The following is a 12,072-nucleotide window of genomic DNA, read 5'->3' as shown; positions in this document are numbered from 1 at the left end:
CTAATGGCGTCCAAAGAAGGAAAAAAGGTCACACATAAATCAGAAGGCGTTGGACTTCTCAACAGCAACACCAATGCCTAGAAAATAACACAGCTGTGACTTCAATATTCTGAGGTAAACTTCCTTCTAATTTAGAATTCTGTTTCCCCCAAAGTATCACTCAGGTGTGCAGGGAGAGAAAGGGCATTTTCAGGTATGCAAATATCCCAAAACTTGCCTCCTGTGTACCTTTTCTTGGGAAGCTACTAAGGGATATACTCTGCCAAAAGCAGTGGAGTAATACAAGAAAGTCAGGAAATAGAAAATCCAGCAAAGGAGAGAGGTAAATCAGATGCCTAGAATGAAGGCCCAGGTGGCAGTAATGCCATGGGCCTTGAGAGCTCCTAGTCTAGACAGCAGCAGTCATCCGAGCGTCCCAGATTGGCAGTGTGCAAGGGGGGGAAATGGAACTAAAGAAGTACTAAAGTTTTAACCATTTTAAGAGAAGTTTTGCAATTCTATTAGAGAATTTTGGAGAAGAATTATTGATAACTGAGCAAGTGAAATAAAAAGAAACAATCAATAAAACTGAATTCTAAAGGAAAGGATATAGAGTCATAGTATACTGTACAGCCCTGCTGTGAATAATATTTACATAGCCATAATAATGAAAATATCTAGGGCTGGCCCCGTGGCTTAGCGGTTAAGTGTGCACGCTCTGCTACTGGCAGCCCAGGTTCGGATCCCCGGCGCACACCGACACACCACTTCACCAGCCATGCTGAGGCTGTGTCCCACATACAGCAACTAGAAGGATGTGCAACTATGACATACAACTATCTACTGGGGCTTTGGGGAAGAAAAAAAGGAGGAAGATTGGCAATAGATGTTAGCTCAGAGCCAGTCTTCCTCGGCAAAAAGAGGAGGATTAGCACAGATGTTAGCTCAGGGCTGATCTCCCTCACCAAAAAAAAAAAAAAAAAAAAAATCTGTAATTACTTTAACAAAAACGGATGACATAATTACATTACCAGGATGGGTACAGGAGGCATGTATTTGGAGAAGGAGTATAGTAGGATGGATATGAGAGCAAAAGGCTTATTTCTACAGTAGGAAGTCAAATATTTAAAAGTAAATCAAATATTTAAAAATAAGGAGAAACTAATATTTAGGAATCTGGAGGTAAGTGCCAGAAGAAACAGCTAAAAAATTGAATGTGATTTCCTCTGAGGAAAGATGTGGGAAAAAGAAAAACAACTCATGACCTCCAGGAACTAGTTCTATCAGCTGGGCCTTGGTGTTGCTACGGGCTAGCCTGACACTCACAGCTAGGCCTTGGTATTCTCCTGTTGAACATAAAGAATTTCACAGAACATCAATATCAGATAAGGCCACTCTGTGACTAAGATTGATCAAGGCAAAATGAAGACTACCCTATAACCATGTCTAAACACAGACAAGACAAAAGCATTGTCCAAGCCACAAAATACCAAACATCTCCCTATTCTAGCTAATGAGTGAGAGCTGCTTCTTACCACTGTAGCTTTAACATCTTTCTAGTCTGCCTCCCTATAAACATGATTTATTGAGACACCCAATCATAGAATTGTCCCCACTTTTAAACAGCATCTAATCCAGAGCAGGAAAGTTTCCCAAAATATCTACAACCTGTAGGAGAGCAGAATTTGCTACCAAAATGTGTCTCTCTGGCTTGATTATTTTTAAGAACAAAAGACTGAGGAAGAAACTTTGACCTTCCCCCTAACTGCCTATAAGAATTTAAGTAGAAGGCCTGTTCCAGGAAGGAGCTAATACCATAGATAGCTATAGTATAATATGAACTAGGTCTGGTAGACTGGGAGGAACCTAGCAAGGTCCATTTGATCAAAGTCCTCTCCATGTCTCACTGTCTTTGCAAGGTATAGCAAACATTTGTTTACCAAACACTTGCTTTTCCATCTCCATGTGAATTGCCTTCCTCCCCTTTGAAGTCCCAAACCACTACCCTCAACATCCTCCTTTGTCTTTAGCTGAAGATGGTATTGAAGGGGGTGGCTTCAGCCATTTTGATGAGTTAGTTTGCCTGGGTTTCTCGAATGTATACATGTTATTAAATTTGTTTGGTTTTCTCCTGTTATTCTGCCTCATGTCTATTTAATTCTCAGATCAGCCAGAAGAACCTAGAAGGGTAGAGGAATATTTCTTCCTCACCTGCAAACCAAAGCCCAATCCTATAATAAATCCATTTTCACACCCTTTAATTGAGACACTCCATGAATCCCCATGGTGTGAGTTATACCTCACCTAAAGAAGTAATAAGCCCTACTTGTTCAGTTACAGGTGTGTTCCTGATGGCCTTTGGCTGGAGGGCATTGACAGATACATGGGTACTTGGGTTGCGAGCAGGGCAAGAAGCGTCTATTGCTTTTCTTCAAACTTGTTGTCATACTATTTGATTCTTTAAAAACTATATACATGTATTACTTTGATATAAACTAAATGCACATATTAAAAAAGAACTAAGGCCAAATGTTTCATTCACTACAGATCCTTTAGCAATGATATTAAAATTAAGATAACATATTCACATCAAATGGGTTACTTAAGAACAGCTAACACATACTCTATTAACTTTATAAAGAGTAATTTATCATTTGAAAACATTTGGAATTCAGTGGCAAGTGTCCAAGAAAGAACTTAAATTAAAAGCAATCAAATGGGCTGGGCATGATCTTCAAACAGAGGTGGAATAATTACCACCTGGTAATGGCCCAATATCAAATAATTCATCTGGAGCACAGAGCTCTAGATAACAGGAGAGGTCAACAAATGTTTGGTGATTAAGACAATGATGAAATCTAATAAACGATCCACACATTGTTAAAAAAAAAAAATCATACTATTCTCCTTAAAAAGTAATTTAAAAAATTCCTTAATATCATCAAATATTTGGGCAGAGTTCAAATTTCCAATTGTCTCATAAAAGTCACAAATGCCTTTCTTTTTCTTTTTAAACAAGTTTTAAAAACTGGACTCCAAATAAGGGCCACATAGGCAACTAACTCCATTAATGATTTTCATCTGAATTAAAACAACTGAAAAACTCACTAAAAAAAAATGTGCCACCAGGGGCCAACCCAGTGGCATAGTGGTTAATTTTGTGTGCTCTGCTTCGGCAGCCCAGGGTTTGCAGGTTCAAATCCCGGGCGTGGACCTACGCACTGCTCATCAAGCCTTGCTGTGGTGGCATCCCACATACAAAACAGAGGAAGATGGGCACAGATGTTAGCTCAGGGCTAGTCTCCCTCAGCTAAAAGAGGAAGATTGGCAACGGATGTTAGCTCAGGGCCAATCTTCCTCACCAGAAAAAAACACACGCCAACAAAAATGGTGATGGAGCAGTTTATAGATTTGAAGCTCATCCTTCATTTTTGTCATTTTTATCTGTTGATGAGAAGTAGAAGTAAAGGAGTTGACTCAAACTAAATCACCAGATTTGAAAAACTATAGCAGACATATTTGCAGAGATAGTCTCATTTTTTTGTGTTTAAGTAAATTCTTGAATCTTTACCATTCAATTACAGTAATTATTGATTTTGAGATGCTTTCTCATACCTGGGAGTTGAGTGTTGAAAGTTCTGATTGGTAAGTTCTGCAGTCACTATGTAAAGAAAATGCTTTGTTCAGGGTGTTAGTAACTGTATTAGAATTGACAAGCAATTAAGGGTATCCATTATTTGGTTAGCAAAAGCTCCTTTTTTAATAGCATTAATGGCCTCTGAAATTAATACTTGCTTAAATTACAGCTTTGCAACATTTCTCTGTTGAGTCATTGTGTTTGTAAAGATTATGACTCGTTATACAGTCATAGGCCTATGACATGAAACCAATGAAGTAAATTTTCATGTGAATTGAAAACTAGACAGTTTTCTTTTCTGTCAAAATTTTATGAGGCAGATTTTCAAATGAGGGTGTGCCAGATGCATTGCTACAGTGTACTTTATGGTATCCCAGTATTTAGAATGTTTCTATAGCTTCCTCACCACTTGACTTCTACCAGGGCATGATTAGCGATTTGAGGTGTAGTTCTGGTAAAGAGAAAGAAGAAGTCACTTTAAGAAGAAATAAATGAATGAAGACAGAGAGCTTTTTAAAAAGGAGAAAAAGAAAGGGTCTAATACATTTTGACACTACATATCCTCAAAGTTCTCCTCCTTTCCTCTGGACAATGATAGCAAAATCCAGTGGAATACAACTGTGTTATTCTAGATCTCACCTCCACAGAATAACTCTTTTACCTATACTCTATGGCATCTCTTAGAGACTTATTTCTGGACACATCATACAGGGACTCTTCTCTTTGAAAGTTGAATTGTCATCAGAAGTCTTATTCCTCACACTGCAAGAATAAATTTGCAAGAAAAAAATTCTTTAACATGAACTACACCCTCAACATCATGGAAACTCTATTTTGAAGTGAGGAAAGGATGCTGAAGGATTCCCAATTTGCTGCTTTTCAGAAATAATTGAACTCTTCCTACTAAATTTGAGTGGGCTGAGACCACCTCAGGACTCCCCAGTGTCCATCATTACTAGGAGAACAAGATTGTATACACTGAATCCTCAAGTGTATTTGTTACTCAGGAATGAAATTCATTATAAATGGAAAGTATTAAGGTCCTTGGAACCACAACTTTCTCCTCTCTTAGACCGTTTTTATCTTGACACATTTTACCTCCACTACCATATTAACCATTTCCAATATCAGAAAAAAAAAGGTTATCAATCTTTCTTTTTTGGATCACTTCCCCTCCTCATTGCTCTCATCACCAGGTTCAGGGCACCCTAAGATCTCGGTGAGTGGCAACGAGTGGGAGGAACAGCCAGCATAGCTGGCCCTAAGCAAGCATTTTTATTATGAAACCATCCTTGGTGTCTCCTTTCTGGCCCTGTTTCCCACCTGCCTCTCCCTTTCAGCACATCTTCCATGTTGTTCTTCTTTTGTTGCCTTGAATCACCTGCCAAAAAGCACTTGGAAAAACCCATTTGCACGAGAGTCTTGGCAGGGCTGTGAGTATTCCTTGAATTTCTTAAGAACGAATCTGTAATGGTAAAATGGAAGCTTCTATGCACTACCTTTCCAGTCATAACAAAAGGTATGACTGGAACAAAAGGTATGACTTCCAGGTACCTCTCAGCCTATGTGTTAGGTCTGCACAGAGAAGTGATATCATCGGGAACAGTTTTTATTCCCTGTTATTTTGAGCACTGTCAGAAATGCATGATTTTTAACTGGTTCATTTCTTAATTCAGAATTGGCTATAAAATTTTAAGGGAAGTTTATTTGATTTAAGTTTTATTTTTAACTCTTTGTGATAAAAATGAGAACAAGAAAGAATTAACTCTATTTTCACAAAGGACTCAATCATTGTTACGACACAGACAATCCAAGATTGTGCCATCTTTTAAAGATGATGTTACAGTTACTAGTAGACCCAGATAACAGCTCCAATGTAATCCCAGGTTCCCATATTGAATTAAATCTTCTTTGGGTTATTTAGGTCACATACTGCATAAATGCCCTCTCTGTGTCTTTTCTCTGTAAATAGTGAGTGTGCTTCAGTTATCTTTATAATATACATTTATTTTTGGAGCTCATTAAACAGGTTAGGAAATTTAAAATAGGTCTAGCCAGTAGACAGAAACTAAAGCTGAAGTTAGAAATACTCTCTATGGTATTATCTAACACAAGATGAGAGTCGTTTTTCAACTCTTGGCTGCTACCTACAAAGGAACTGAAAGAGCTATTTGAAAATCGGATCTTAAAATCGGATCCACACTTTTAATATATATATATAGTTACTACTTAAGAATATTAGTTTTATTTTAAAAGCAAAAATCCTAGTAGATAGTGATGCCATAAGCCATTTTGTCCAAGTAGAGGTGAGAGTAAGAAAATTCTAGTTTAAATTAAAAGTACAGTCCAGTTTGTCTTCCCCACCACTCCTTTCATACTCCCTTTTGCTGCATATACATGGTTGTACTCCCTCCTTAATCTTAAATTGGTTTGTATTTTTCTAAAGTCTAAGATCGTTCCCAGAAAACAAACTAGGTGCTTAGGGATTAATAATTTAACTGCATTTCAGTGAAGGTGCCGTATGAATTCATTTGATTACACAGGACAGTACAGTAAATCAATGCCTCTGTATGGGAAGTGGCTTCCTTGTGTTTTGAAGGAGTTAATCCCTCAGCGTCTCATTTATATCCTAAGAGGGACTGACGGTACCAGGAGAAATATGCCAGTATGTTCAATACTAGAGGACTTCTCTTATTTCAGATGTACAAGAGAAATAATGTATTCATCCTACATTATTTCGTGGGAGGAACTGACTCCTCTGTTTGTGTACTTTAAAGACTACATTTTATTCATTAAATCTTTAAAACTTACTGATAGCTTAGAATAGCCAAAAGGAGCAATTTACAAAGAATTGATAATTACCAATTCAATAACGGGAAGGGCAAAGAGCCTTCAGACTTTACCTTGTAGGATAAGCTATAAGATTTTAACATGCATTTTTAACATATTCAAAGTATTCCCATTAAGAAATTCTAGATTTTTTAAAAGTATCATACTCCCAAATATTTTATCGTACTTCATTTGCTCTCATTTCGGCAATAAGTTCTATACTTAATACCTGGAAAACAATCTCAACATTCTTAAGAAGTCAGAAAGTGGAGCATTTCACGGGCCGGCCCCGTGGCTTAGCGGTTAAGTGCGCGCGCTCCGCTACTGGCGGCCCGCATTCGGATCCTGGGCGCGCACCGACGCACCGCTTATCCCGTCATGCTGAGGCCGCGTCCCACATACAGCAACTAGAAGGATGTGCAGCTATGACATACAACTATCGACTGGGGCTTTGGGGGAAAAATAAATAAATAAAAATTAAAAAAAAAAAAAGAAAGTGGAGCATTTCAAAAATAGATAGTAGGGGACATGCTAGGAATTTTAAAAACCAAGAAAATATCTTCAGTATGCTTTTTGAGAGGAAGAGGTGATCCACGGGAGGCTTATTTATGAGTTTATAGGGGTGTTTTGAGGATTTTTACAGGAGTTGAAATCCTTATCCTTGTCCAAAGGAAAAAATAGTAGTGTGTTTGCATGACCTTGAAGACTGATATTTTGAGCCATTACTTAATCCAGCAGCTGCGGCAGTGCCCTTTTGTTTAATACAAAATAAACAAAAAAGCAGAATATAATAAGGCAAGTGAATTCTTGAGCAAGTTTGCTGTGTGGATACAGCTTCAGCTTCCACACCATGTTAACTGTTTCAGTGTGATAGTGGTGCTCTTCTCCCTAGAGTTTACTGTGAGATTTGGGCCAGTAATAGATACGCAACCCACTTGGGGACAAAGATCACCGGTGAGCCATGACTAGCACAAACAGCAAAACAAGATCATCAAGGATAATCCACTGGAGAGAAGCCAAGCAGTTTATCAACAAATCACTGCTGAATAAGTGTGAGGACAACTGACCTGTACATCTACATGTTACAGAGACAGGAGCCCTGAATTGAGATATTTACCCACCAGTCAATATATATTGTGGGTTTATTATGTGCTAAGCTCTGTAGTAATCCTGTAGGTGGCTTAAAAGAAACAATTCTTGTCCTTGTGGATTTTAAAACTCTAGAAGGAGTGACTAAACATTGCATTTGATAAGGATCAAAGGAAACCAAAAATTTACATCAAAAGAGCAAATTAACCATAATTTAAAACAGGGTTTTAAAAGAATGAATGCTAGAGAATAGACAAAGAAAGCAAAGGGAAGAAATAGCAAATAGCACAGGCAGGCAAGTGGAGCGGTAAATGTTAGATATTAAGTACAAATAACTTTAGACATCCTCAAATGCAACTTCAAACCTGTGGTAAAGTCCCTAACTTGTAGAAAGAACAGCAGAGACACAGATGGACCAGGAGTGTAGCAGTCAGGAGAACTCCTCGGTGAAGCCATCCCCAGGGATGTAGCCGCAGCAACAAGACTGTTATTTCACTCATCATCAAGTTATACCAAGCACATCCTGTTTCTGTGGGGACAAGAACTGTGAAGCAGCCAACATCTTGAGCTCACAAAAAAAAAAAAAAAAGGAGCCCTCTAGGTTATATACCAATTTATTTTTAACGATGACATTTTTTTGCTCAATCCTTGAATCTCTCAGGCTGGTATATCATTGAATTTGGTTGGCCCAGAGAAAACTTTGTGGATGTGAGTTTGAATGAACATGTAAGCATCGTTTAGTTTTGTTTTTTCTTACCTACAATATGTATCGCGTTGAAAGAAATAGTTTTACTCACACCTGCTTCTTCTCTAGGGGATCCTGGGATTTCTCCTACTGTTACCGAACCAAGTGGGCTCATCTCCTTGTGAGTTAAATAAGACGCTACACCAGTGGAAGTTCTCTCACAAAGGAAAGTGTATTTGCAGCAAATAGGACGCCACGAGGAATCATTTCCAAAGTCATGGCGTCCCCGAACAAAGTGAAGCAGGAAATTTTATTTCAGTTGGGGAATGCATATTCAAAAGGGAAAGGCAGGTATTCGCTTGCGCAGGCTCAGTTGGAGAACATGCTTTCACATAACGAGGCCTAAGCTCCTCCTGGAAAGATCTTTGCATTAAAAATAAGGCAAAGGTCATGGGCGTAGCTCTTGTGGCGGGGGCTTGGTCAATTTCAGGATGGCTGGTGGTTACATCTCCTTAACATACAAAAGGAAAAGAAACAAATTAGAAAAACAGTTAATTGCTTCCAACCCACCTTTGAGTTTCTCAAGGCACCTAGTCAGTGACACTACTACTCTGTGTTAATTGCCAATATGACTTTTTTCCCCTGTGTTTACTCTCAAATGATTTTCTGGGATACAGAAACAGTAAATCAATGGCAGTACATAATGTCAGGTAACTACTTCTAGACCCTTTCAGCTGAATTTTGAGATTCAAAGCATTTGGATCTCTCATAAGCCTTCAGCAAAGTGCTGTTTTCGTGCTGTGGCTGACTGCATCTGCTACATAAAATATGGCTTCCTTTGAGGTTTTGAACGCTACATCCTTTGGAAACCCTCAATACTAAGATAAAATAGAGCTTATAGCACTTGGTAAGCTCAGACTCAAGGGAATTCCCACAAGTAAAGAGTTCATTTTCAATATTTTAGAAAAAAACAATAGCAACTACCTCCAACAACTATGCATCACGCAAGAAACATAAGATCAGTGGTATCTACATATACATGTGTATTTACACACACATTCTAAAATGTGTTCCATATGTTGTAGAGAAATAAAATCCATCCATTTTGGTGAGCACTAATATCTTTAATTTTAAACCCTAAATTGAGCAAGATACCTTACCATTATGTTCATTCATTAGAAATGTTTACTAAGTATCTACCGTGTGTCAGTAGATTAGCAGTTCTAATGCTATGTAATCTGCCTTTATTATACATTTTTATTTGGAGTTTATGTTAGTGTGGCAGGTAAAAGAGCAGTTGTCAACCTGTTTGAGCATGTAAAGATTATCTGATATTTCACAACAAAGTTAACAGCAAATTCTTTCAGATCTGATTGTTTTGTTTATCTTGACTGCTAGAATAAAGTAACTGTTAAGAGTTATGCTTGAAACAAAACAAAATACTCTATTTCCAAATATTTATTAAGACTATTCTCCACTGTTGTCAAGCATGGTATCTGTTTTACACGATATATACCAAAAAAGTGTGTTTTCAAACTGATTATCGTTTCACAAAACTAGTATAATGACTAAGAAATTGTAGATATTTTTAGTATCATTTTTTCCCCATAATGAATTAGTTCTTTTGACCAGTTAAGGATCCATTTTCATGATGTCAGATCACTGGATGGAATTTTGAGTTCTTGGAACTTCAAAAGCCTCATTATGTGATTTATGTGATATAATAGTCAAATGTAATTGAAAGGAAATGCTTCATTTGAGTCCATTTCCTGAGTGTGTCTTTGTAAATAGATGCGAGTTTGGAAACTTTCTGTGGCCGATACCACCTGTTTTTGTCATTCCTGAATGCGTTCTCTTATGAGAATTATATGTTTAAATGTTGACTCCAATTAGCTTAAACTTATAAGGAATCATGCAATACCAGAGCCGGAAATGATCCCTTAAGTCCACCTCATCCCATCTCCTTATTTTATGAATGAGGACACGGAGCAAAGAACTAGCTGCGGTATATGAGGCTTTACTACAGAGCTGCATCTGCTGCCAATTAGTTCCACGTCCCAGTACCTGACTCAGGTGAAAGGGAAAGATTCGTTCTTTTAAATAAGAAAGCTATAAGATGTAAACTTCACACATTCACTTGAATTGGAACTGTTAAATTATTCACAATTCTTTAAGTATTATTTCTTTCTAAAACTTGGTCTGTAATTTGTAATCATGGTTTGGGTGTATATATATAATTTATTTAAAATTTTGTAGCCTACTTATTCCCCTCCCTTCCAAAAAAATCCAAGTATTTTAGGGTATTTAAACTCATAAACAGTATGATCATTACAAATAAAACCAAAAGACCAGAAATCATACAGACAAAAAGAGAAAAAAATAACTAGAAAAGAGATAAGATTGTTCTTAAGCATTGAACTTAACATTGAGCTTCCTGGCCATCAGGGCCATGGCAGGATGAAGTCTTTTGTTCTCTTTTTTAGATGAAAGAGGGAATAAAACATTCTGGTACTGAATCCTATATGATTTTAACCTATAGCTCTTTATGTAAAGAACACTAAAATAATGAAGAAGGTCTCCAAAAGAGACTTTGAAAAAGAATCAAAATTTCTTCATGTTTCTTAGATTGAACCCAGTGAAAGCATTTGAACATTAAATTGTATTCCTGGAAAAGAATTTTCTTTAGGACAATAGAGTTATTAACTTAGATATGCATATTATTGATAATCTTAATTGAAGCAGGTTATCAGTAATAGAATAGAGGTTAAAGCAATTGAAGAAATGCGGATTAGTTTATCCCTAAACTTAACACTGGACATTCAACACAGAGGCCATTAGATTGCTGTGGCTCTAATGCCATGGTGGCCTAGGTAAGCAAACCAAATCTGAGCCTATAAATGCCTCATGGTCATGAAATCAAAACACTAAGGACGACCAATCACAAACAGCCAGCTAGGCTGTAAACTGTAGCCAATCAAATAATTTCCTTTCGTTGCTTCTGCACTTCCTCTGTTTGAGTCTTTCCCCTGGCTCCTATAGGGGGAGCACTCCTAACCACTTCAGGTTAGGTGCTGCCAGATTGAATTGATTTTTGCTCAAATAAACTCTTAAAATTTTTAATATGCCTCGGTTTATCTTTTAACATCCCTTATAGTTTTATTCAAATATTATATGAACTATGCTTTGGGCTAGAATAGATGCCAGTTTGTTCACTATTGCATTATAAACAGCAGGATGAACTGTATCTCCACCTGCTTGGACTTCCTGAGATGTGGGAAAAGTTGATACCCTTCTCAGGATACTCACCCAGGGATAGCTTCATTCCAGCCAAAGGCCCAGTGGAAGTAGACAAGAAAGTAGGGAGGCATGGAATGGGAGTGGCTTCCATGGGTCTTCATCAATGTGGTCTCAGGATAACAGGATTTTCCCCTTCTAACTACAAGATGCCCAGTCATAGCCTGGCTTCTGTAAGGGAGGGCAGGGTATGTGAACTACATAAATTCCATGTAAAAAAAACTCTTATCTTGAAACTCTATGTAAAGCAAGAAGTCTAGAATAAATACCCAGGTAGCTTTTGTTGGTGGTGTAATCAAATTATGAAAGTCGGTTTTTCTAAATTAATCCTCTGTTTATTAATTTTTCCTTTTTTTCCCTTTTGGGTGCTAGGCCTTATTTTCTTAAGGAATTGACATTTTTCTTTTTTTTTTTTTTTTTTTAAAGATTTTATTTATTTATTTTTTCCCCCCAAAGCCCCAGTAGATAGTTGTGTGTCACAGCTGCACATCCTTCTAGTTGCTGTATGTGGGACGCGGCCTCAGCATGGCCAGAGAAGCGGCGGGTCAGTGCGCGCCCG

Source organism: Ceratotherium simum, chromosome 8 (genome assembly GCF_057802395.1).
Source record: "Ceratotherium simum simum isolate JZ-2026a chromosome 8, ASM5780239v1, whole genome shotgun sequence".
NCBI lineage: Eukaryota > Metazoa > Chordata > Mammalia > Perissodactyla > Rhinocerotidae > Ceratotherium > Ceratotherium simum.
The sequence above is the reverse complement of the archived record's forward strand: the minus strand, read 5'-3'. Positions refer to the sequence as shown.